The sequence below is a fragment of the Pseudorca crassidens genome, chromosome 18, assembly GCF_039906515.1.
Source record: "Pseudorca crassidens isolate mPseCra1 chromosome 18, mPseCra1.hap1, whole genome shotgun sequence".
NCBI lineage: Eukaryota > Metazoa > Chordata > Mammalia > Artiodactyla > Delphinidae > Pseudorca > Pseudorca crassidens.
The window spans coordinates 60,460,874-60,485,637 of NC_090313.1; positions in this window are offsets into that span (position 1 = coordinate 60,460,874).

Here is a 24,764-nt window from a genome sequence, read left to right on the forward strand (position 1 = left end):
GATTAAAGGACAAAGTCATACTTTATAATGACCTTTGCCATTGACACCTTTGAGTGTACTCGCTCAGTCTCTCTCTCTTTGGTCCATATCTGCATCCACTAAAATAAATTAATACTGCGTTTTTACAGATCCTTTTGGTAGAAGCAGCAGGTTCACAAGCCTATTCATGGGCTTACCCACAAGTGCTTTACTAAAATAATCATCAATTCAAGGTGTTATACTGGGCTTCCCTGGTGGCGCAGTGGTTGAGAGTCTCCCTGCAGATGCAGGGGACGTGGGTTCGTGCCCCGGTCCGGGAAGATCCCACATGCCGCGGAGCAGCTGGACCCGTGAGCCATGGCCGCTGAGCCTGTGCGTCCGGAGCCTGTGCTCCGCAACGGGAGAGGCCACAATAGTGAGACGCCCTCGTACCGCAAAAAAAAAAAAAAAAAAAAAAAAAAAAAAAAAAGGTGTTGTACTCTTCTGTTATGTTTGAGAGCAGTAAGATTTCCCTTTTCGTATGTTTTTCAGTGACATTTTTATATCTGTGTAAGGCATTGTAGGAAATGAACTTGTGCCAAATAAGTGGCTATGGTAGAAAAGTCCAAAGTTGAGCCAATTTTTTTTTCATTTTATTTCCCCCAAACCTGTTGATTACCCCCATTTGGATGAGTCACATATTATTCATTGTGGATAATGTAAATCATCTCAGGGATTTATCAGTGTTGTTGGAGCGCCTGTCCTGGTTTGACTCTAGATATACGTTACCTCTAAATTATTTTGAAGACCTTGGCTAACTATTACACCAGGAAAATGGGAGCATTTCAGCTGTGTGAGAACTTAGCAAACATTTTGACATAATACATGAGACTTCAATTTTGGTATGGTATTATTTTCTAGTTATTTAGAGTTTAAAATAATAAATATTACTTGTGATAATAATTTTGGTTTTTAAATTCTCTTTCAACAGTAATGAAGAAAATACGTGAACTTTTCTCTAATGTTTTATGTTAACTTTTTATTAAAGTTTCACTACTTATATCTTGCATACAAAGTGTAAATGCTTTCCTCCTTTTTATATTGAATTTTTGAAGAACTTCTGATTAAAAAAAACAATAAACCAAAATTATTGCCGTAAGTAATGTGTGACTCTTCATACCTAATCCATTAAAATCTGGAATCAGATTCTAGAATTTTAACAAGCATTTCAGTTGAGTAATCATTTATTGAGCACTTTCTATGTACCTGGCACTGAAACAAGTAACTTCACAAGGTCAGCATTAATGGTGTGAATGATGCAGCCTACCTGCTGGCTCGCTTGGCAGGCATCGCTAATTTTTAACTACAGTCTTTCAAAATGAATTCAGCTGAAGCCTTCTTTGCAGTCAGTCTCAATATAGGTCACTTTGATGCCAGGCACATTATATTTACAATCTCAGTTTTAGCAGGGTCAAGATTTGTGAAGGGTCTGAGATTTTATCCTACTTGCAAGCTAATGGATTACCTGTTACCTTTTCATGGACGCTAGCAAGAGACACGAGACTCCTGGGTCTGAGACAAAGGATGTATTACGGAAGGCACAGCAAGCAGCATGAGCATCAGGATATTTTATTTTGATTCCCTGAGACCCAGTCCTTGTAAGGAAAGAGGACAGATGATACCTGCCTTTGTAGTTGCGTTAGAACCCTAAGCCTAGGGAATGTAAAACTTTTATAACGGGAAGTAAGTCTGCTTGCCCTTTGCTCCAGAGAGAGAAATTATTTCTATTTTGCACGGCTGTTGCTACACAAACATCTTTGAAAAGATAGACTTGAACAAAGGGTCGTCTGTGTTTGCTTGTAAGACACGTAAGACATGTTTTTGCTTATAGAAACACAGAAGACCCAAGGAGAATTATCTCCCAGTAAACAGAATATTTTTTGTATCAAAGGATACACTCAGGACTTCATTCTCTTCAAGCTATTCTGTATCACACATTCTTCTCCAGAAAACAGGAAGATAATTAAAATTATTTGTATTTTAATAGGTGAATCAAGGCACTCTGTATACAGCTAGGAACCAATCTAAGCAACTGGTTTAAGATGAAGCGATCAAAGTTAATAATCTTTAGCTTTCAGTTGGCACACAGGTACTGTATCTGGATTGGGGCCAAGTACCTTTTTAGTATTAAGAAAATTAGCATAAAGGCCATTTTAACAGTTTTGATTATTCTTTTTGAGCAGTCTTGCTATTAAATGTGGATCTCAGTCTCTTTAAAAATTTATCAAATTGGTATCTTTTTTCTTTGCTTATTATAGACATTTCCTAATATACACAAAAGTAGGGAAAAGATTAAAATGAACTATATGTATACATCACCCAATTTAATCAATTTGTCAACTCATGGCCCATCTTGTTTTCTCTTTCTGTCTCCCTTTATTATTTTAAAGGAATCTCCGATATCACATCATTTTATTTGGGTTATGTCTTAAAAGAAGGTATTTTTGTTGTTTTCCCTTCTTTGCTCATTACATTCTGCTAAGTTTATTCTAGTGTCTGTGCATTTTTGGAAAGCTGTCTGCACAATTGTATATTTGAATCTCGTTCGGAGGCTTGATATATAGGTATATTGTACTGTATTTTTGTCATATTTTTATTCTTTAATAGTACTCTTTTTACTCATAAGGATGGGAGTCCCAATATGATCATATTTGGGCACTGAAGGAAGAGGATCTGAATTTTTCCTTTTGATACAAAAGACAAATCCTTGTTTTGGATAATTTCTTTATAACCCAGCAAAGATGTTGGTATGCCTTTCTCTCATGAGTTACAAAGCCATGAAATTCCTTTAGACCTGCGAGGGTGACCTGTAACTCTGAAAATTCCTATAACCTTCCTTAGTTAATTAGTTCATCCAAGCCATGAATCAGTCATCTTGTTTCCATCTGAGCCTTTTCCAGTTTATCTACAGCTTTAGAAATGAGTTGCCGGAAGATGAAATCAGAGCTCAGGCTTCAAAGTAGAGCTGGCCCCATATTCCGTAGAGACCTAGGTCTGTATGTTGAGATAAAAGGAGATTCTAGTAGAGCTTCTGATTTGGTACAACTGTTTACGTTAATCTCTCAGAAGTACAAAGTAAGGCTTCCTTTCAACTTTAGAGCATTCTCCTGGGAGACAGTGACTTGTCTGTTATAGTTTAGGTGCTAACTCTTAACATACATAGAATTATCTTAAATTTGTGGTTCAGATACTATTATCCTATAGCCCCATAATAGATAGGCCAACTTAACTGTATATAGGGTGGGGCAGGAGATGGTGACGCCAAAAGGAAGCAATCTTCCCTTAAGGATAAGGTTGTTGATTGTATCCATCACGGTAAACTAAATAAATCGACAGTGTAGAATAAATGTCTCACAGATTGGAATTGCTAAATAAGAGGAAAGAACCAAGCAAGCCGGGAAGGTGAAAAATGAGTGTTTGGCAAGGGGCTGGAAGTTCAGGATTCAAGTCTGGAGTAGTGACAGTTTAATGGCATCTGTCTTAGGGAATCAAATAAATTTTAGGGAGGGAAGAAAATCATTGCCACTGCAACCTTGTACAAAGGCACTGGCGTGTAGATCAAAAACAAAATGAAAGAACATTGGTGAACTTGCTTTGTTTAGTGTTTTGGGTTTTTTTGTTTTTTATTCCTGTTGTTTGGTTGGTTTTCTAAGCAGTTCCTTTTGGACACTGCAAATTTTTTCTTGTGAAGCATACCAGCAACCTTTGTGGTGCTCTCTGGTCACTGAGGAAAGTTTTTTCCTAGATTTTCAATGTATTTTCACATGCATTACTGTAGAATTTTTAGGAAGAAAATTCAAGATTATTCCACATGTACAATATAGTGGCACTTATGAATATAACTTAATTTTCTCTTTTCATATCATTTTAGATAAGAATTTTAAGAAAATGACTATACTTGTCCATGCTGATGTCTTTGGTAATGTGTTATCTATGGAATACCTGTTGTGAATGTATCACGTGTTAATTATAGTTAACTTTTTTTCTTAGTTCTCTACCACATGAAATGTTCTGGAGACAAACATTTTTCATAAAAATCAACAATTAACATTTTACAATTTTGCATGTGACAATTTTATCTTTTATTCCCCTTCACAGGAAAACACAAGAAGATCTTTAAATAGAATATTAAAAGATTCTTTTTGGAGAGCACCAGCCATGCTTCTCCAATAGCTTCTAATAATACTAAGTAGGGAGGAACAGTGCACTGAATCACAGTCTTGCAGTGTTATACAATCGCTTAAGGTCAGTTACATAAGGAAATAGGCAAATAAGGCAAAAGCAAACTTGTGCATTTGTGAAAAAACCCAAGGTTCATGGAACAGAAATGGCAGTTGGTTAAGCGTTGGTGGCATTCAGTATCTTATTCATCACTCATCAGCTTTTCAGGTTGCTTGTTGCAATAAGCTTTTTTTAGGTTATTTATACCTTATGATTGCAGAGGGAATGTGAGGAGAAATTTCCAGTAATTAAACACAGTCTTACTGATTTCTTAAGATCTTTATCTTAAGGCCTTTACTAGGTCTCAAGATCTTCAAATAACTGACTTAAAAGGACTGGGAGTGGAAAGCTCCGATGTGAAAGGATCTGCTTTGATAATCCTCTCTCCAATTTGCAACTCACTATCTGGTGACACAAGGACCTATAGTATCAGGAAGTCCAGAAGCCCCTATAAATGCAGGTGCATTGTTCACAGTTCTTCGTTTGCCAGGGAAAAATCCTCCATTAGTTCTGCTCCAAAAAATGCTTGGCCTCAAAGAGAACTCAAGGGAATTTGCAGGAATGGGTGATATATAGGTTTGGCACCATCTTGTTTCTCTACATGATTCCCCTTCCAGCACAACTTGTGCTGTTTTTTGGCATCTTAAAGTCACTCCACTGCTGCAAAATAACTTCAAATGCTTCAAAAGCAACTCACTCTCCTCCTAATGTCCCCTGAACACCTTCAATTTAGTCTGATTTCAGGTAGGTTTTAATAGGAAAGCAAACTGATTAAACTAATTCACCACTATTCAACTCAGCCAGTATTTTTTGTTCTTTGTCCTTGGGGCTGTCCTAGGTGCTGGGGATATAACAATGAACAAAATACAGCCTCTGCCTTCAAGGTGGACACAATTTAAGGATGTCAGGGCCCCATGTAAAAGGAATATCACAGCCACAGGAGCCAAGTACCACCATAAAGAAGGAGGATGCCAGGGACCATGCCAGCAGCTTTACAATATGTTACCTTATTTAATCCTCACTGTGTCCCTGGGAGAGAGGGTTTAACACCTCCACATTTTTGGATTAGGAAACACCCGCATGAAGATTTTGAGTAAAATAATATACCTTAATGGCACAGCAGAGAAAGGAATGAGAGAGTGGCATTTGACATTAACCTAGAATTAGGATGAGAAGTTTGAGCATGGCTGAGACAGAGGAAGAGTTCAGCACTAAAAGCTGTAAGTGGATTGCTTCCCTCCTTAAAAAATGCTCAGAAATGTGAAATCAAGCAGAGAATGAGATCACCATGTGGAAAGAGGTCTTCACATTAAGCAACCCTGACTCAGTTGCCCTTGAGATTTGTTGTTACTGCAGTATATTTCTCCTCATCATTACTACCGAGTGTGGCCAGAGAGTGGCCATGGACCATTCACTTGGCTTCTCTTAGCGCAGGGAAATAATTTGCAAAACTTTACTGAACGTCAATGGAGGATGAATACAATGCAGGGAGGTTAAGAGCATGGTAGATGACCGAGTGTTGATTTTCCAATCCTACTATAGATTCTTCATTGCCTGGGCTCCCCTGTCTTGACCAGTGCCCCTATCTTCCAGTTTCTGTGGGAAAGTAGGAGCCTCATTTTAATACGCAACAATTAGCAAGCACACATGGTCTAATTACATAGACTAAGCTCCCTCTCATGTCTTCTAGTTCTTTTCCACTAGTTTACCCCATCTCTTCAAAATCACCCACCTGTTGTTTCAGGGGAGTTGAGTTCAATCTCTTTTGTGGTAATAGTCTTGAATAAAGTCGTCTTTGCCTGTTTAATGCTGTCCAGTGCAAGTTTTCTTTGACAGCACACACACACAAGGCAACCTGAAATCCCAGGTAAAACAGGCATCACATAAACCTTACAAGCAACGCATACTCCATTTGGGAAATTCAGATGCAGTGTGACTGGGCTCTTGGTGGCGTGTCAGAATGAGGCTCCTTTGTGCAGTCTTCGCAGGGTGGCACTGAAATGGTGAGCTTTGGAACCATGGAGGAATATTATGTACTTCAGAAACTACACTGCTAGTTTCTGAGGTAAATAATATTTACTCAGTCATTAGAGTGAAAATGCTATTTATGCCTTTCAATTTTGCAGTTGCCTGTAAACAAAGCAAGGAATAAAACTCTGGTTACAGAATAAAATATAAATGTTTTCAACCTTGATAATGTGAAGTGCAGAGGTGGGAAAAGGGAAGGAGAGAGGCAGCGAAGGATGAGGGTTGGGGTGTGAATACAGCTGATGGAAAAAATGAAGGTAAAAATATTTTATTAAAAACTAAAAAGGAGATCTAATAGTGTTGGGCTATATTGGGGAATGTGAAGAGGATAAAGAATTTTAAGCATTTTAAATATTTACAGTTATAAGAGTAACTCATAATTTTTAAAGTCAATAAAGCAACAGATAATATATAAGTATGACATTTAAAATACAAGTATGGTATTTGAAAACGAAGAACTAAAACCAGAAATTAAATTATTACCTCTGAAAAGGAGTTTGGGGTGGGGGGCAACATACTCGTTGGGATGGGATGGGAGACTTTGTTTTATTATAAACATTTTTGTGTTACTTAATTTTTTTAGCCATACCACTTATTATTTTGATAAACAAAACATTATATTTGAATATTCCTTCTTTGGATTTTTTCCTTTGACTGCCTTGTGCTGGTTCTTTTCCTTCCTGAATCTCCTGCCCCAGGGCAGCCTCCAAATCTCCCAGAATCCCATTCCCCTTTGAGCTCAGTCCTCTGAGTCCTTACATCTCTCTCCTATTCTTAGTCAGTGAGTTTAGTCCGTCCTTTCTTTCTTTTTTTCTTTTTTTTCCTCTCAAAGGAGCTCAATGCAATATTGAGGTTCACCATAATTTTCAAGGGGAGTCTGAAGTTTGTGAAACTGGTGAATGTCCCGAGAAGGCCCAGGAGATTTTTTTTTAACATCTTTATTGGAGTATAATTGCCTTACAGTGTTGTGTTAGTTTCTGCTGTATAACAAAGTGCATCAGCTATATGTATACATATATCCCCACATCCCCTCCCTCTTGCATCTCCCTCCCACCCTCCCTATCCCACCCCTCTAGGTGGTCACAAAGCACCAAGCTGATCTCCCTGTGCTATGCAGCTGCTTCCCACTAGCTATCTATTTTATATTTGGTAGTGTATATATGTCCATGCCACTCTCTCACTTCGTCTCAGCTTACCCTTCCCCCTGTTGGACTGTTGGTGGGAATGTAAATTGATACAGCCACTATGGAGAACAGTATGGAGTTTCCTTAAAAAACTAAAAATAGAACTACCATATGACCCAGCAATCCTACTACTGGGCATACACCCTGAGAAAACTGTAATTCAAAAAGAGTCATGTACCACAATGTTCATTGCAGCACTATTTACAATAACCAGGACATGGAAGCAACCTAAGTGACCACTGACAGATGAATGGATAAAGAAGATGTGGCACATATATACAATGGAATATTACTCAGCCATAAAAAGAAACGGAATGGAGTTATTTGTAGTGAGGTGGATGGCCCTAGAGTCTGTCATACAGAGTGAAGTAAGTCAGAAAGAGAAAAACAAATACTGTATGCTAACACATACACATGGAATCTAAAAAAAAAAAAAGAAAAGTTCTGATGAAACTAGGGGCAGGACAGGAATAAAGACGCAGATGTAGTCCTTTCTTTTCCCCATGCCTGCCTCCCACTCAGCAAACAAAGGACACAACAGATACCAGAATCCACCCTTCTTAGAGGGCGGCAGGGTATTACCAATAACAAAATGCAACAAAACATGCCAGAACTAAAATGTCTTGTCACAATTTTTCGTCATAACTTGAAAACCTCATTCTCCTGATAATCTCTGGCATATCTGTAGAAGGCTAATGGGCTTTCCCTTTCATCTCAGTTACCTCTTCTCCTGAAATCTTCCTTGTTTTAAGCTACATGGTCTCCAGGTTTTCAACTCTTTGTCATATGCTTCTTTAAACTCTTTGTCATATTCTGGAAACTTCTCAATCCTTTTTGTTCTCCTTTGGAAAAGTGTCTGTTAATCTCCTGTTTAATGGTTGGCTCCCAGGATGCAACAGAATATTCTCATTATTACCCAGGACTAGATGGGAGAGGACAGGCCAACCCCTGTCTAGGATTCAGATATGCGGGGGTGGGGTTGACTCTAAAATGAAATGCCAATTTTTATGTGAGTAAAGTGGTTACACTCTTCCACTAATTCCAGTTGTCTGGTATGGATGCTTATTGGGGAGTGAGTCTTGTGTGCTTACTATTCCTTAATTCCTATTAAATATTAATTTTGGGGGGCAAATGCATATTTGCTGATACAAGGGATAATCTTGAGAAGCAACAGGAGGTATAATTTTATAAAATATCACTTTTTAACCTCTTCCCTGTGTTAGTTTATTGCCTAATAATAATTATATCTTCACTTCCTGAACTCCAGTTTACTGTAATAAACAATTCTGAAGGGTCTATTCCATTTAAGGGCTTATCACTTGGTTGGAAATTGGGAAGTTGGCAGGTACTAAGGGCCAGATGAGACGGGTGCTAAGGCATCATGGATTGAGGGAAAGTGGGATTCACTCTGAGCAAGTAAAGGGTGAGTGGGGGATGATGCTTGACTGTTGATCTCCAGTTAGTGACTTGGCACTATTTAGAAGGAGGGCAAAAAAATGAGAAGAGATAAGTATGTCCCAGGTGGGTGGTCTAAAAAGCTGAGTGATCTTGTTAACGAGTCCAGGCTCGGTTTGCTCGCCGCATGACAGGCCAGTGAATCAGAGATGAGGTGTTCAGGCAAGGAACACGACTTTATTCAGACAGCTGGCAGACCGAGGAGATGGTAGACTAGTGTCTCTGAAAAACCATCTTATCAGGGTCTGATTGCCCGTTTCTTTCATAGAATCAGAGAGGGAGAGACGGTGAGGAAGTAAAGTAAAAGGGCCATCAGTCTTGCAAAACATCTCCTGGAATGACCAGCCTCGGTGAGGGGATGTGTTAGTTCCTTTTTTCTTGCAGGCATACACAGGTGGACAGGGTAACCTGAAGCAGGCCATTATGTATGATCATAATTACAAAAGCAACAAAAAGCAAAGGTTAAAGTGAAAGAAGCAGATTGTACATGGAGTCTGATTTAGCTCTTCCCTGTTACAATCTGTTGAGAAAAATAAAATATTGAATTAAGGTAAGTCAAAAATGGAATGAATTTCTGAAAACAAAGAAAAATTGGGTTCATTAAAAACCACGGAAGTAGAATCTGTACCGAAGACTCTATAGGTAACATTACTGCAAAGCTGTCCTGCATCCGTGTCTGGCATGCAATGTCATTTGTAGCACGTGATAGTGAGTAGTCATTGTTCAAATGAATTAATGAACAGATAAAATGGAAGACTTTAACTCCATGGCTTCCATAACCCCTTCCAACTATGACATCCTATATATCTAAAATCTCCAAGCCCTCATTCTCATTCTTTCAGCTTTGGAGCTCTCTGCGAGTCTATGCAATCCCTTCCAAGTGAGCCACATACATGGCAGCTGACACAAAGAAGCCACCTGCAAAAGATAAATCCTGCCCAATTCCTGTCTTTTCCTCCACTTTTCCCTCGCCTCTCTTTGCTTTCAGCCATTTTGATCTTAGGTCTCCAGTGCTGTAGTTGCAGTCACTGTTTTTATCCTGGATGGTGTCAACTATTCCTTTGAACTCTTATTTTGTCCTGACTTGGCTTTCCATGGGGTCTCAGCTTTGTGCTTTTCCTGGTGTAGAGGTCTCCCAAAGATGTGGGGAATCCTACCTTTGCTTCCATCTATCATGATGAGGAGGAATGGGCCACATTTCTTCGACATGAATCCTCTTGTACTGTCACAATCTCTCTTCCTTTCTAGCTTTGCAAAGATTTGCTCTTGCTGTCTTCACTTCCTTCCCTCCCATTCACTCCTGCACCCACTGCAGCCCCTATTTTGTCTTCATCCCTACACTTCACTTTTCTTACCAAGATGGCCAGTGAGCCATCACGCTGTTGCTGTCTTCAAAGGGGATGCCTTAATCCTTAACGTACTTGACTATGACCAGAGTTAAACATCCCCTTCTTCTATCTCTTTGAGGGCTCTTCTCTTTCTTAGGATCCATTTCCTTCATTTGTTCCTGGGATCTTCTTTGGGATCTCTTCCCTCCTAGCTCTGCAAACGAAAACTGGAAGACCATTTTCTTCCATTTCCAAGACCACTGTCAACTATCACCCATCTCCTCAAACCTCTCCCTTGAGTTTTAGACCTAAATATCTTCCCACATACTAGTCAGCAACCCTACTCCACTGTCAGATCACACATTATGAAGGGAATCATATTTTCTCAAAACTGTAACATTAAATCAGTATCATCTGCTTAATCAGAATATATATTTGCTGGAATTGTTTATATTTCTGACTGTTAAAAATCTTAGTTATGATCTTAGAATATTAAAATAAAAATTATTGAACCATTTATGAAAATAATATTAGCTAACACTTATTAGGCACGTACTGTGTTCCAGGAACTGGCTTTTTAAAAAATTATTTATTTAAAAAATTTTATTGGAGTATAGTTGATTTACAGTGTTGTGCTAGTTTCAGGTGTACAGCACAGTGATGCAGTTATATGTATACACATACTCTTTTTCAAATTCTTTCCCATATAGGTTATTACGAATATTGAGTGGAGTTCCCAGTGCTACACAGTAGGTCCTTGTTGGTTATCCATCAGTATTCTATATACAGTAGTATGTGTATGTTAATCCCAAGCTCCTAATTTTTCCTCCTCAATACCACATTTCCCCTTTGGTAACCATAAGTTTGTTTTCAAAATTGTGAGTCTGTTTCTGTTTTGTAAATAAGTTCATTTATATCATTTTTTAGAAAATTAGATTCCACATATTAGTGATACCATATGATATTTGTCTTTGTCTTACTTCACTTAGGATGATCTCTAGGTCCATCCATGTTGCTGCAAATGGCATTATTTAGTTCTTTTTTATGGCTAATATTCCATTGTATATATGTACCACATCTTTATTCATTCCTCTGTTGATGGACATTTAGGTTGCTTTCATTTTCTTGGCTCTTGTAAATAGTTCTTCTATATGAACATTGGGGTGCATGTATCTTGACTTGAATCCATGCCCTAATGTCAGTGCCCAAGTTCTTGGTCATCTGGTTGTACTTTGTTTCAAGAAAAACTGAGAAACTGTAGGAAATTGTTAATGAAACATTAAAAGACATTATAAAAGAGATAAAATAGATGATTAGATGAAATGACTCTCTTTGAAGATGAAGGTAGAAAAGAACTCTGGAACTAGATTGAAAATATGAGGAAAATCCAATACAAAGTAGAAAACCTCAATGCTACACTCAACATGAAAGATCTTAACGTAGAAATACGGCCACAATTAAATCACTGCTGTCAATATGTTGCTTTTTCAGGAGACTGCTGATTTCGTTTATAATGAAATGTATAAAATATATACAAAATTAAAGGCATTAATAAAAATTATTAGCCAATAAGATCTTCTAGAAAGGTATACAGTTTTTTTGGTACAATGAGATTTGTTTTTTCATTAGTCACTGGAGAATTTTTTTTCTTCTATTATGAATTCTCCTCCTGCCCCCATGAATACATTGGCAAAGCCTGGAAAGCTTGACAAGATCAATAGTAAACTATAAAAAGAAGTAACTATAAGTACTGGTGGTTTGAGGAAAAAACTTGACATGGATTAAGGAGACCCAGGGTCTGCTAAGGTGAACAATCCTCTGGTCTGCCCATGACTGGGATTCATGTCCTGGGAAACACTTTAGTCCCAGGCTAATCGGCATTGTGGTCCCAGCTAGATCCACTTTCATGAATTATAAACTTTGCAACTTCAGGCAAAGCCCTGAGCCTTTCTAATCCCACTCTGCTCATCTACAAAGTGAGTCATCCCACCATGTAATGTGGCTGCGTGGGCAGACCCGCTACTGAGTCCAAGCAGGGTGTGCCATTAGGGAGCAGGGACTGCGAGGGGACCCTGGGTGTGGCGCTCCAGCTGTGTCCCTGACTTCTCCATAACACATAAAATCCATGTATGATTGTGTTTTACTCTCCTCTGTAGCTACCATTGGAATCTGACACATGGTTTGCAATCAGCAAATCCATGTTGGATAAACAAATAGGTCAGGGACAGGTGGTCACAGTGCACGTCCCTCTCTGTTCCTTTTCTGTCACCCCCACCCCTCAACGGCATCTTTCTGTGTCACTCTCCATCACATAAAAATTCTTAATTTACCATATCCATGCCAAATGGGAGATCAGAGAGAGGCTCTTGGGAGACAAAAATATTGTAACAAGTCTTGGGTCCATGGGTAGGAGGTGGGGTGGGGGGCAGGGCATCCCAACCTTTCCATGGGGGTCTATTTATACTAGCTCTGCTGCTGCTTCCAAGGATGAAATATAATTAAAGCATAGAGTTTTTTTTTAATTTTATTATTATTAACATCTTTATTGGAGTATAATTGCTTTAGAATTTTGTGTTAGTTTATGCTGTATAACGAAGTGAAGCAGCTATACATATACATATATTCCCATTTCCCTTCTATCCTCTCTATCCTACCCCTCTACGTGGTCACAAAGCACGGAGCTGATCTCCCTGTGCTATGCGGCTGCTTGCCACTAACTACCTATTTTATATTTGGTAGTGTATATATGTCAGTACCACTCTCTCACTATGTCCCAGCTTACCTTTCCCCTTCCCTGTGTCCTCAAGTTCATTCTCTATGTCTGCATCTTTATTCATGTCCTGCTCCTAGGTTCTTCAGAACAATTTTTTTTTGGATTCCATATATATGTGTTAGCATACGGTATTTGTTTTTCTGGTTCACTCTGTATGACAGACTCTAGGACCATCCACCTCACTACAAACAACTCAGTTAAGTTCCTTTTATGGGTGAGTAACATTCCATTGTATATATGTGCCACATCCTCTTTATACGTTCATCTGTCGGTGGACACTTAGGCTGCTTCCATGTCCTGGCTATTGTAAATAGAGCTGCAATGAACATTGTGGTACATGACTCTTTTTGAATTATGGTTTTCTCAGGGTATATGCCCAGTAGGGGGATGGCTGGGTCGTATGGTAGTTTTATTTTTAGTTTTTTAAGGAACCTCCATACTGTTCTCCATAGTGGCTGTACCAATTCACATTCCCACCAGCAGTGCAAGAGGGTTCCCTTTTCTCCACACGCTCCTCAGCATTTATTGTTTGTAGATTTTTTGATGATGGCCACTCTGACTGGTGTGAGGTGATACCTCATTGTAGTTTTGATTTGCCTTTCTCTAATGATTAGTGATGTTGAGCATCCTTTCATGTGTTTGTTGGCAATCTGTATATCCTCTTTGGAGAAATGTCTATTTAGGTCTTCTGCCAATTTTGGGATTGGGTTGTTTGTTTCTTTGATATTGAGGTGCATGAGCTGCTTGTAAATTTTGGAGATTAATCCTTTGTCAGTTGCTTCCTTTGCAAATAGTTTCTCCCATTCTGAGGGTTGTCTTTTCGTCTTGTATATGTTTTCCTTTGCTGTGCAGAAGCTTTTAAGTTTCATTAGGTCCTATTTGTTTATTTTTGTTTATATTTCCATTTCTCTAGGAAGTGGGTCAAAAAGGATCTTGCTGTGATTTATATTATAGAGTGTTCTGCCTATGTTTTCCTCTAAGAGTTTTATAGTGTCTCGCCTTACTTTTAGGTCTTTAATCCATTTTGAGTTTATTTTTGTGTATGGTGTTAGGGAGTGCTCTAATTTCATTCTTTTACATGTACCTGTCCAGTTTTCCCAGCACCACTTATTGAAAGGGCTGTCTTTTCTCCACTGTATATTCTTGCCTCCTTTATCAAAAGTAAGCTGACTATATGTGTGTGGGTTTATCTCTGGGCTTTCCATCCTGTTCCATTGATCTATATTTCTGTTTTTGTGCCAGTACCATACTGTCTTGATTACTGTAGCTTTGCAGTATAGTCTGAAGTCAGGGAGCCTGATTCCTCCAGCTCCGTTTTTCTTTCTCAAAATTGTTTTGGCTATTCGGGGTCTTTTGTGTCTCCATAAAAATTTTAAGATTTTTTTGTTCTAATTCTGTGAAAAATGCCAGTGGTAATTTGATAAGGATTGCATTGAATCTGTAGACTACTTTGGGTCGTACATTCATTTTCACAATATTGATTCTTCCAATCCAAGAACATGGTATATCTCTCCATCTGTTTGTATCATCTGCAATTTCTATCATCAGTGTCTTCTAGTTTTGTGCATAGAGGTCTTTTTGTCTCCTTAGGTAGGTTTATTCCTAGGTATTCTATTCTTTTTGTTGCAATGGTAAATGGCAATGTTTCCTTAATTTCCCTTTCAGATTTTTCATCATTAGTGTATAGGAATGCCAGAGATTTCTGTGCATTAATTTTGTATCCTGCTACTTTACCAAATTCATTGATTAGCTCTACTGGTTTTCTGGTAGAATCTTTAGGATTCTCTGTGTATTGTATCATGTCATCTGCAAACAGTGACAGCTTTACTTCTTTTCTGATTTGGAGTCCTTTTATATCTTTTTCTTCTCTGATTGCTGGGGCTAAAACTTCCAAAACTATGTTGAATAAGAGTGGTGAGAGTGGGCAACCTTGTCTTGTTCCTGATCTTAGTGGAAATGGTTTCAGTTTTTCACCATTGAGTATGATGTTGGCTGTGGATTTGTCATATATGGCCTTTATTATTTTGATGAAAGTTCACTCTATGCCTACTTTCTGGAGGGTTTTTTTATCATAAATGGATGTTGAATTTTGTTGAAATGTTTTTCTGCATCTATTGAGATGATCATATGGTTTTCTCCTTCAATTTGTTAATATGGTATATCACATTGATTTATTTGTGTATATTGGAGAGTCCTTGCATTCCTGGGATAAACCCCACTTGATCATGGTGTATGATCCCTTTCATGTGCTGTTGGATTCTGTTTGCTAGCATTTTGTTGAGGATTTTTGCATTTATGTTCATCAGTGATATTGGCCTGCAGTTTTCTATTTTTGTGACATCTTTGTCTGGTTTTGGTATCTGGGTGATGGTGGCCTCATAGAATGCATTTGGGAGTGTTCCTCTGTCTTCTATATTTTGGAAGAGTTTGAGAAGGCTAGGTGTTAGTTAGCTCTTCTCGAAATGTTTGATAGAATTCGCCTGTGAAGCCATGTGGTCCTGGGCTTTTGTTTCATGGAAGAATTTTAATCACAGTTTCTATTTCAGCACTTGTGATTGGTCTGTTCATATTTTCTATTTCTTCCTTGTTCAGTCTTGGAAGGTTGTGCTTTTCTAAGAATTTGTTCATTTCTTCCAGGTTGTCCATTTTATAGGCATAGAGTTGCTTGTAGTAATCTCTCATGATCCTTTGTATTTCTGCAGTGTCAGTTGTTACTTCTCTGTTTTCATTTCTAATTGTATTGATTTGAGTCTTCTCCCTTTTTTTCTTGATGAGTCTGGCTAATGGTTTATCGGGCTTCCCTGGTGGCTTAGTGGTTGACAGTCTGCCTACCGATCCAGGGAACACGGGTTCGTGCCCTGGTCTGGGAAGATCCCACGTGCCTGGGGAGCGGCTAGGCCCATGAGCCATGGCTGCTGAGCCTGCGCATCCACAGCTGGTGCTCTGCAATGGGAGAGGCCACAACAGTGAGAGGCCTGCTTAAAGCATAAAAAAAAAAAAAAAGGTTTATCAATTTTGTTTGTCTTCTCAAAGAAGCAGCTTTTAGTTTTAGTGATCTTTGCTATTGTTTCCTTCATTTCTTTTTCATTTATTTCTGATCTTTATGATTTCTTTCCTTCTGCTAACTTTGGGTTTTTTGTTGTTGTTGTTGTTGTTCCTCTTTCTGTAATTGCTTTAGGTGTAAGGTTAGGTTGTTTGTTTGAGATTTTTCTTGTTTCTTGAGGTAGGATTGTATTGCTATAAACTTCCCTCTTAGAACTCCTTTTGCTGCATCCCATAGGTTTGGGGTCATTGTGTATTCATTGTCTATTTGTTTCTAGGTATTTTTTGATTTCCTCTTTGATTTCTTCCATGATCTCTTGGTTATTAAGTAGTGTATTGTTGAGCTTCCATGTGTTTGTATTTTTTACAGATTTTTTTCCTGTAATTGAAATCTAGTCTCATAATGTTGCTGTCACAAGGGATACTTGATACGATTTCAATTTTCTTAACTTTACCAAGGCTTGATTTGTGACCCAAGATATGATCTATCCTGGAGAATGTTCCATGAGCACTTGAGAAAAATGTGTATTCTGGTTTTTTTTGGATGGAATGTCCTATAAATATCAGTTCCATCTTGTTTAATGTATTATGTAAAGCTTCTGTTTCCTTATTTATTTTCATTTTGGATGATCTTTCCATTGGTGAAAGTGGGGTTTTGAAGTCCCTTACTATGATTGTGTTAGTCTCCCCTTTTATGACTGTTAGCATTTGCCTTATGTATTGAGGTGCTCCTGTGTTGGGTGCATAAATATTTACAATTGTTATATCTTCTTCTTGGATCAATCCCTTGATCATTATGTAGTTTCCTTCTTTGTCTCTTGTAATAATCTTTATTTTAAAGTCTATTTTGTCTCATATGAGAATTGCTACTCCAGCTTTCTTTTGATTTCCATTTGCATGGAATATCTTTTTCCATTCCCTCATTTTCAGTCTGTATGTGTCCCTAGGTCTGAAGTGGGTCTCTTGTAGACACCATATGTACGGGCCTTGTTTTTGTAGCCATTTAGCCAGTCTGTATCTTTTGGTTGGAGCATTTAATCCATTTATATTTAAGGTAATTAGTGATATGTATGTTCCTATTACGATTTTCTGAATTGTTTTGGGTTTGTTATTGTAGGTCTTTTTCTTCTCTTGTGTTTCCTGCCTAGAGAAGTTCTTTTAGCATTTGTTGTAAAGCTGGCTTGGTGGTGCTGAATTCTCTTAGCTTTTGCTTGTCTGTAAAGCTTTTGATTTCTCTGTCGAATCTGAATGAGATCCTTGTTGGGTAAAGTAACCTTGGTTGTAGGTTTTTCCCTTTCATCAATTTAAATATGTTCTGCCACTCCCTTCTGGCTTGCAGAGTTTCTACTGAAAGATCAGCTATTAACCTGATTCCCTTGTATGTTATTTATTGCTTTTCCCTTGCTGCTTTTAATATTGTTTCTTTGTATTTAATTTTTGATAGTTTGATTAATATGTGTCTTGGCCTCTTTCTCCTTGGATTTATCCTCTGTGGGACTCTCTGCACTTCCTGGATTTGAGTGACTATTTCCTTTCCCATATTGGAGAAAATTTCATCTATAATCTCTTGAAATATTCTCTCAGTCCCTTTCTTTTTCTCTTCTTCTTCTGGGATCCCTATAATTCGAATTTTGGTGTGTTTATTGTTATCCTAGAGGTCTCTGATACTGTCCTCAATTCTTTTCATTCTTTTTTCTTTATTCTGCTCTGTGGTAGTTATTTCCACTATTTTATCTTCCAGGTCACTTATCTGTTCTTCTGCCTCAGTTATTCTGGTATTGATCCCTTCTAGAGAATTTTTAATTTCATTTATTGTGGTGTTCATCACTGTTTGTTTGCCCTTTATTTCTTCCAGGTCCTTGTTAAATGTTTCTTGTATTTTCTCCATTCTATTTCCAAGATTTTGGATCATTTTTACTATCATTACTCTGAATTCTTTTTCAGGTAGACTGCCTACTTCCTTGTCCTTTGTTTGGTCTGATGGGTTTTACTTTGCTCCTTCATCTGCTGCGTATTTCTCTGTCTTCTCATTTTGCTTAACTTACCGTGTTTGGGGTCTCCTTTTCGCAGGCTGCAGTTTTTTAATTCCTGTTGTTTTTGGTGTCTGCCTCCTGTGGGTAAGATTGGTCAGTGGGTTGTGTAGTCTTCCTGGTGGAGGGGACTGGTGCTTGTGTTCTGGTGGATGAGGCTGGATCTTGTCTTTCTGGTGGGCAGGACAGCATCTGGTGTGTTTTCTGGAGTGTCTGTGAACTTATTATGATTTTAGGCAGCCTTTCTGCTAATGGGTGGGGTGGTGTTCCTGTCTTGCTAGTTGTTTGGCATGGGGTGTCAAGCACTGGAGTTTGCTGGTTGTTGAGTGGAGTCGGGTCTTAGTGTTGTGACGGTGATCTCTGGGAGAGCTCTCACCGATTGATATGTTGTGGGGCCAGGCAGTCTCTGGTGGACCAGTGTCCTGAACTCAGCTCTCCCACCTCAGAGGCTCAGGCCTCATGCCAGGCTGGGGCACCAAGACCCTGTCAGCCACATGGCTGAAGGATGAGCAATCAGAAATGAATCAGGTTTCTGGCCCTTGGTTGGTGGCCAGCTCGGGAATGGGGCTCCACAGCTCTGCCTCAGCAGTTGGTGTAGCCGCCCCATGAGCTTCAGGGTGTAGGTTCTGGAAGGAGAGACTGTAGTTTTTAGAGACTTTGAAAACTTTTGGATGATATGACTAGAGATGAGGGTGTCAATGTAAATATTTACCATTTTCCTGCCTCTCTGCCCTTTTTTGTAAAACAGTATTCCTAGTCAGTAAGAAAGAAGGTGGCAGGGGAGGCTGATTGATTTTCAGAAACAAAGAAATGGCTTATTTAAAGTGACCATTAAAGTTAGGATTTCAATAATGCATTTTAAAATTACAGGGTTGAAGCTAGGCCCTAACATGTAAAGAGAACTATAGCAGTAATTTTACAAATGTCATGTGAATGAAGGAATCAGTGGAGCACAGATGCTCAGTGACCTGAATGTAGGGCTTGTATTCATATTTGCAAACCTGGGTATAATATAAATGCCTCTAGTGAGGCAGTGTGACTATGCATTTATTTATCCTGATGGTAGAATAAGCATATTTAAAATTTTAAAGGCCTATATAAATGTATGAGAATTTTGATCAAAGAAACTTTGCTTATACACCATGAATCTTTGTGCCTACTTCCTAGCTTAATGCTCTTTTTCTTTGGCAGTAGAAGCATTACATGTGGAAATATCGCTGTTTCACTTTGTAAATATCCACTGTCAATAAGAATAGTTTTAAAAGGATTTGCTCTTACCGTGGAGGAGAGAGTTTATATCACATACTGGAAAATTACATTAAGGAAACACAGGCCATACAGTTTAGACTCTGGAAAACATGTCAGATACAGGTATATTTGGTTGGAAGTAGCAGAGTTAACTTAGGCAAAAGAAAGCATTCATTGTAAGGATCCCAAGGTATCTCTTGGAATTCAGGGACATCCAAGCTGCCAGATTTCAAGGAAGTCTACCTCCGAAATCTGCTCAGTTATCTTAGAAAAGGATGCTGCTAGTCCCAAGAGAGCAGGTGAGAGTGTAGGTGATTCAGTGTGGAACCACCAAAGTTACTAGGAAAACATTAACTCTGATGAACAAATAAACCACGAACGCAGGACTCCTGGGTTTGAGTCCATTCTGATTCTTTCTGCATGAAGACCATCTGAAAAATAATTCATTGTTTTTTTGAAAATGAAAAGAATTTAAAAATAAATAAATAAAAGAAAGTCACATACTTTTTTTTTTTTTTTTTTTTTTTTTTTTTTTGCGGTACGCGGGCCTCTCACTGTTGTGGCCTCTCCTGTCGAGGAGCACAGGCTCCGGACGCACAGGCTCAGCGGCCATGGCTCACGGGCCCAGCCGCTCCGTGGCATGTGAGATCTTCCCGGACCGGGGCACAAACCCATGTCCCCTGCATCGGCAGGTGGACTCTCAACCACTGCGCCACCACATACTTCTTAATTTCCCCAAACAAACTTATTTATTTTTCCTCTGAAGAACATTTTGTTTAAAATAAAATTTTATTACCTATGCATGGCATCCTATAGCAAGGACTATCAAATAATGAAGTTCAATTATTATTATTATTTTTACTGTTGTGGCCTATTGTAGTAGGAGCATATTCACACATTTTAATGAAAACAGCTCACCCTCAGGGTTTCTCATATCTACATGGCCTCCAATAAAATGAGAAATTGTAGTTAAGTAGGGATTTCTGATTGTAGAGGCAAAAGAGTTAACTCCAAATTCTAAACAGAAAAAATAAAGTGAAGTTTTAGGCTAAATGATTTGATTGCTTTGCCTTGTCTCTATTGATCTAGTTTGCTTCTTGCGGACATAACCTCTGCTCTTTGCTGCGAAAGGGCTGCTTCCCTGGTTCTCCAGACTTACATATTCAGATTGAAAAATTACATACCTCCCTAGGCACTCCTTTTTAGAGTTCTCTATTTTTAAAACTGTTTCTTTAGAACTTCCTGAAAAAGAGCTGTAATTTGTGATTTTCGTGATGAATCAGGAGAATTTGTGAATTTCCACTTGTCCATTCAACAATTTTTTTGACAGCTTACTAGGTCCTAGGCACAGTTCTAAGTACTTGGAATATATCAGTGATAAAATAAACAAAAATAGTTCCCCTCGAGGAGCTTACATTCTAGTGGGGGAAGACAAACAAATAATAAACATAATAAATAGTAAGTTACATGTTATATTAGAAGGTGATAAGTGCTATGGGAAGAAAAATGGAGCAAGGTAAAGAGGATTGGGAGTGTTTTGGGTGGAGGGAAGGGTTTAGGTTTCAATTTAAAGCAGGGTGGTTTGTGTGGAGCTCACTGAGCAAGTGACTTTTGGAGCGAAGACTTGAAGTTGCAAAGTTAGCTCTCCTGATGGAAGAGAGCTTGCAGGTGCCGAGGACAGCCAGTGCAAAGGCCTCAAAGGGGGGCATCCTGGTGTGTGCATGGGCAGGAAGGAGGCCAGTGTGGCTGGAGGGGAGAGAGGCAGAGTGGAGGTGAGAGAAATGAGGGGGACTAAAATCAGATCCTCTGGGCCACGTAGAACGTCATGAGTTGAACTGTGTCCTCCAAATTCATATATTGAAGTCCTAACTCCAGTACCTGAGAATGTGACCTTATTTGGAAATAGGACCATTGCAAGTATAAAAACTTAAGATGAGATCATACTGGGGTTAGAGTGGGCCCCTAACCCAATATGACTGGTGTCATATGGAGGGGAAATTTGGAGACAGACACACAGGGAGAACACCACTTGAAGATGGAGGTACAGACTGGGTTGATGCTTCTGTAAGTCAAGAGACGCCAAAGATTACTGCAAACCACCAGAAGCTAGGGGAGATAGAAAGATTCTCCCTTACACCCTCAGAAGGAGCCAACCCTGCTGACACCTTGATCCTGGACTTCCAGCCTCCAGAACTCCAAGGCATGGAATTTCTGTGTTTAAGCCACCCAGTTGGGGTGGTACTTCGTTATTACAGCCCTAGAAAACTAATACATAAGACATTGGAAGGACTTTGGCTTTTACTCTGAGTGAGAGGAGAGGCATTGCAGTGTTTTGAGCAAAGGGAGGGCATGGTCTGACTTACATTTTAAAAGGATTCTTCTGGGTACCCTGTTGGGGAAGAGACCATGGAAGAAGCAAAGTGAAGTCCTATATGTAGGCCAGAGATGATGGTGGCTCAGACCAGGGTGGTGGCAGTGGATGGTGAAAAGCGGTTGATTCTGCATCTGTTTTGGAAGTACAGTTAATAGATTAGATGTGTGGTGTGTGAGAAAGAAGTCATGAAGAATGACTGCAAGGTTTTGGACTTAAAATACTGGAAGTTTAAGTTTCCATTCCCTGAGAAGAGGAAGGATGTGATTGGGGTAGGTTTTGTTTGCTTTTGGCGGGAAGAGGTCAGAGTTTTAGTTTTGGACATGAGAAGTATGAGATTTGTAATAGATAGCCAAGTGAACATGTTAGCAAGTAGTAGCACAAAATGTATTCATGTCTCTTTAATCCTCCTGAAAAACGCTAATGGAGATAAAATTCATTAAAATGTAGGAAAGTCAAACGTGGAGACGTAATGCTGACTAATTGAACGGCAGCTATTTAGGGGATTAAATGGACACCATACCAATAAGGAATTACATACAAAGTAGATACACACGAGGAGGCTGCAACTCTGCAAGTTAGGCTTTAATTAGACATTTTACCAAAAAACACTTCTGTTCTCAATGCCTATCTGCTTCTTTACAGAACATGCACGTGTTATGCTGTATGTATATTGAAGAAATCTAGTGAGAGAAGTTAGTCATAAGAAGATAACTGTCATGCTGTTTCTTTACCATGATAGAGAACGTTTCCTAGGGTGGTACCTTTCTATCTTTCTATGTATTTTGTATCGTAGACTGGCTTACGTCTCTGTTCAGCTACAGTTAATTAGGCTGACTATTTTTATTTAATGCTCTTTCTCTCCTGAAAATCAATATCCATGACCATTGATTTTTTTTCCCGAGACATTTTAGAGTCCATTAGCATGCAAATGAAAAGACGTGATCCCAGGCCGGATATTTTAAGAATTAAGGAGCTTTTTAAAACAATTTTTTATTTTGATTTTTTAGACACAATAACGTTCAAGACAAGCTCCAAGTGTTAGCACTTTTACTGGGTATTTTGAGAGCTGTTTCCTTATGGGTGACGGCAGGGAAAGCAGCAGTTGGGAGGTAAATGGGGAGCTGGTGGCCCTAGGAGCCTTTAAAGTGGCAGGAAGCCAGCTAGGGCGGAGGCTGCAGGGTGTGGACGTGGGGAAGCTGTGAGGAGGAGGAGGCTGAGATACTAGAGAATGTTCTGGAAGGCAGAAGAAGCAAGCAAGAAACTGGGAAACAAAGGCTGAGGGAATGCTTTTGCATAGTTAGTGCCCACGTTGCTGAAAGTGGGGTTCGGCTGCTCACAACTCAAAAGCCAATACTCGGGAGGCAAGGTTGGTGGAGAGGAAAGTTTGCTTTATTTTGGAGGCTGGCAACTGGGGGAGAGGAGGGCAGACTCGTGTCTAAAAGCCAGCTCTCCCCCCTTCCCACCAGATCAGTAGGTAAGAGCTTTTATAGACGGAGGGAGGGGGCTGCATGTGGAAACAGCGCAGTCAGCTCTGACACTCATCTTGATACTGGTCATGCGGTGGTCTGACCAGCGCCATCTTGATTGTTTTAAGTACAGTTAGTCTGTAGTTCCAGGGTCGGTTTGTTTCCATTTTTTTGGCCAGTTTTCGGAATCGTGGCAGCTTATGTCATGGCTACAGTCTGGTCATCATGTAGTTAACTTCTTCCACCTGGCGGGAGTTTCAGTATCTACAACAGCTCACAGGATACGGCTCAGAGTATGATCTACAGCCCTTGAGGAGGAACTAAAGGTCCTTGACTTTGTTTCATGACTACGCTATTTCTACTTGGTCTTGTTGGACTGCTTTCCTTTGTTTCCGCATTTTCTCACTTCTCTGATTAAACTTATTCTTTGGCTAGTTTTTCTACAGACAAAAGGCAGGTGGAGGACATGGGGGGCAAGGACCACAGGGTCCTGCTCTGTTTCAGCCGTCCACTTTAGTGTGGTTGAGATTCATTTTGATTCGTTGACCTACAAATGATATGAGGAAGATTATTTCGTGATTAAGATGAATAAGGGAAACGTTGTTTAAGCACCACTTGTCTGCTACGCAGTGTTCCGGGGGTTAGGAGCTGATATCCTTGGGGACATCATTTAGCCCACTTCGGTGAGTGCGTGAATTTGATTCTCAGAGGGGTATCTGTGTGCAGTGGGCTGACCAATCACGCCTCTGTGTTGGAGATAAACAGTGGTGGGTTCCCTGGGCACCAAAGACCACTTTGCTGGGAAGTGTGGGTGACAGCCTGGTGACGTTTCTTCCTCCTGAGCTCACATACCTCTCTACTTCACTGCATGTCCCCAGATTTCCTCCTTTTTGAATCTCTATAGGAAGCGCCTTCCTTGCAGAACAAATAGTGAGCTAGAACATAACTAGCAATCAAAGGGAAGCAGAATGTAACGTGACAGCAAGAAATAGTCGAGGACAGACCACAGAGGTAGCTGAGGACCTTATCATGGAAGACAGGAGAGCGTAGATCAAATACATTTTAGAACCAAAAAGAAAAATATGAATCAGACCTTACTGAAGACTGTGTCGGTTGCTTTTCCTTGATAAGAAGTGTTATAAGAGCTGACACCTACTGAGCGCCACTTGTCAGGCATTGTCCTAAGCATTTAAAACCATTCATTTATCTGATCCTTACAAAAATCCTCTAAATTAGATAATGTTTTAGTTTTATGTATGGGGAAACAGAGGCACAGAGGAGTTAATTAACTCACCTGAGATCACTCAGCCTGGAAGTAGGACTTGTGATATGAACGGAGGGAATATAGTCTCAGAACCGATGCCCTTGACCTTAGTTCCACCATTTATCATCTAGTTTTTGTTCCTGTGTACCTTTGTTTGCTCTTTCCTTCCCGCTAAATTACACGTCTTGAAGGCCAAGAGTCACATGGACCAGATGCCAGCATCCGGAGCGGCACTTATGCACAGTGATGTACGTTTTGTGCCATCTGCTTGGCTGATTGATGTTCTCTGGGGTTTTATTTGTCACAAGGCTGCTGTGAGGATGCAACCTGAGT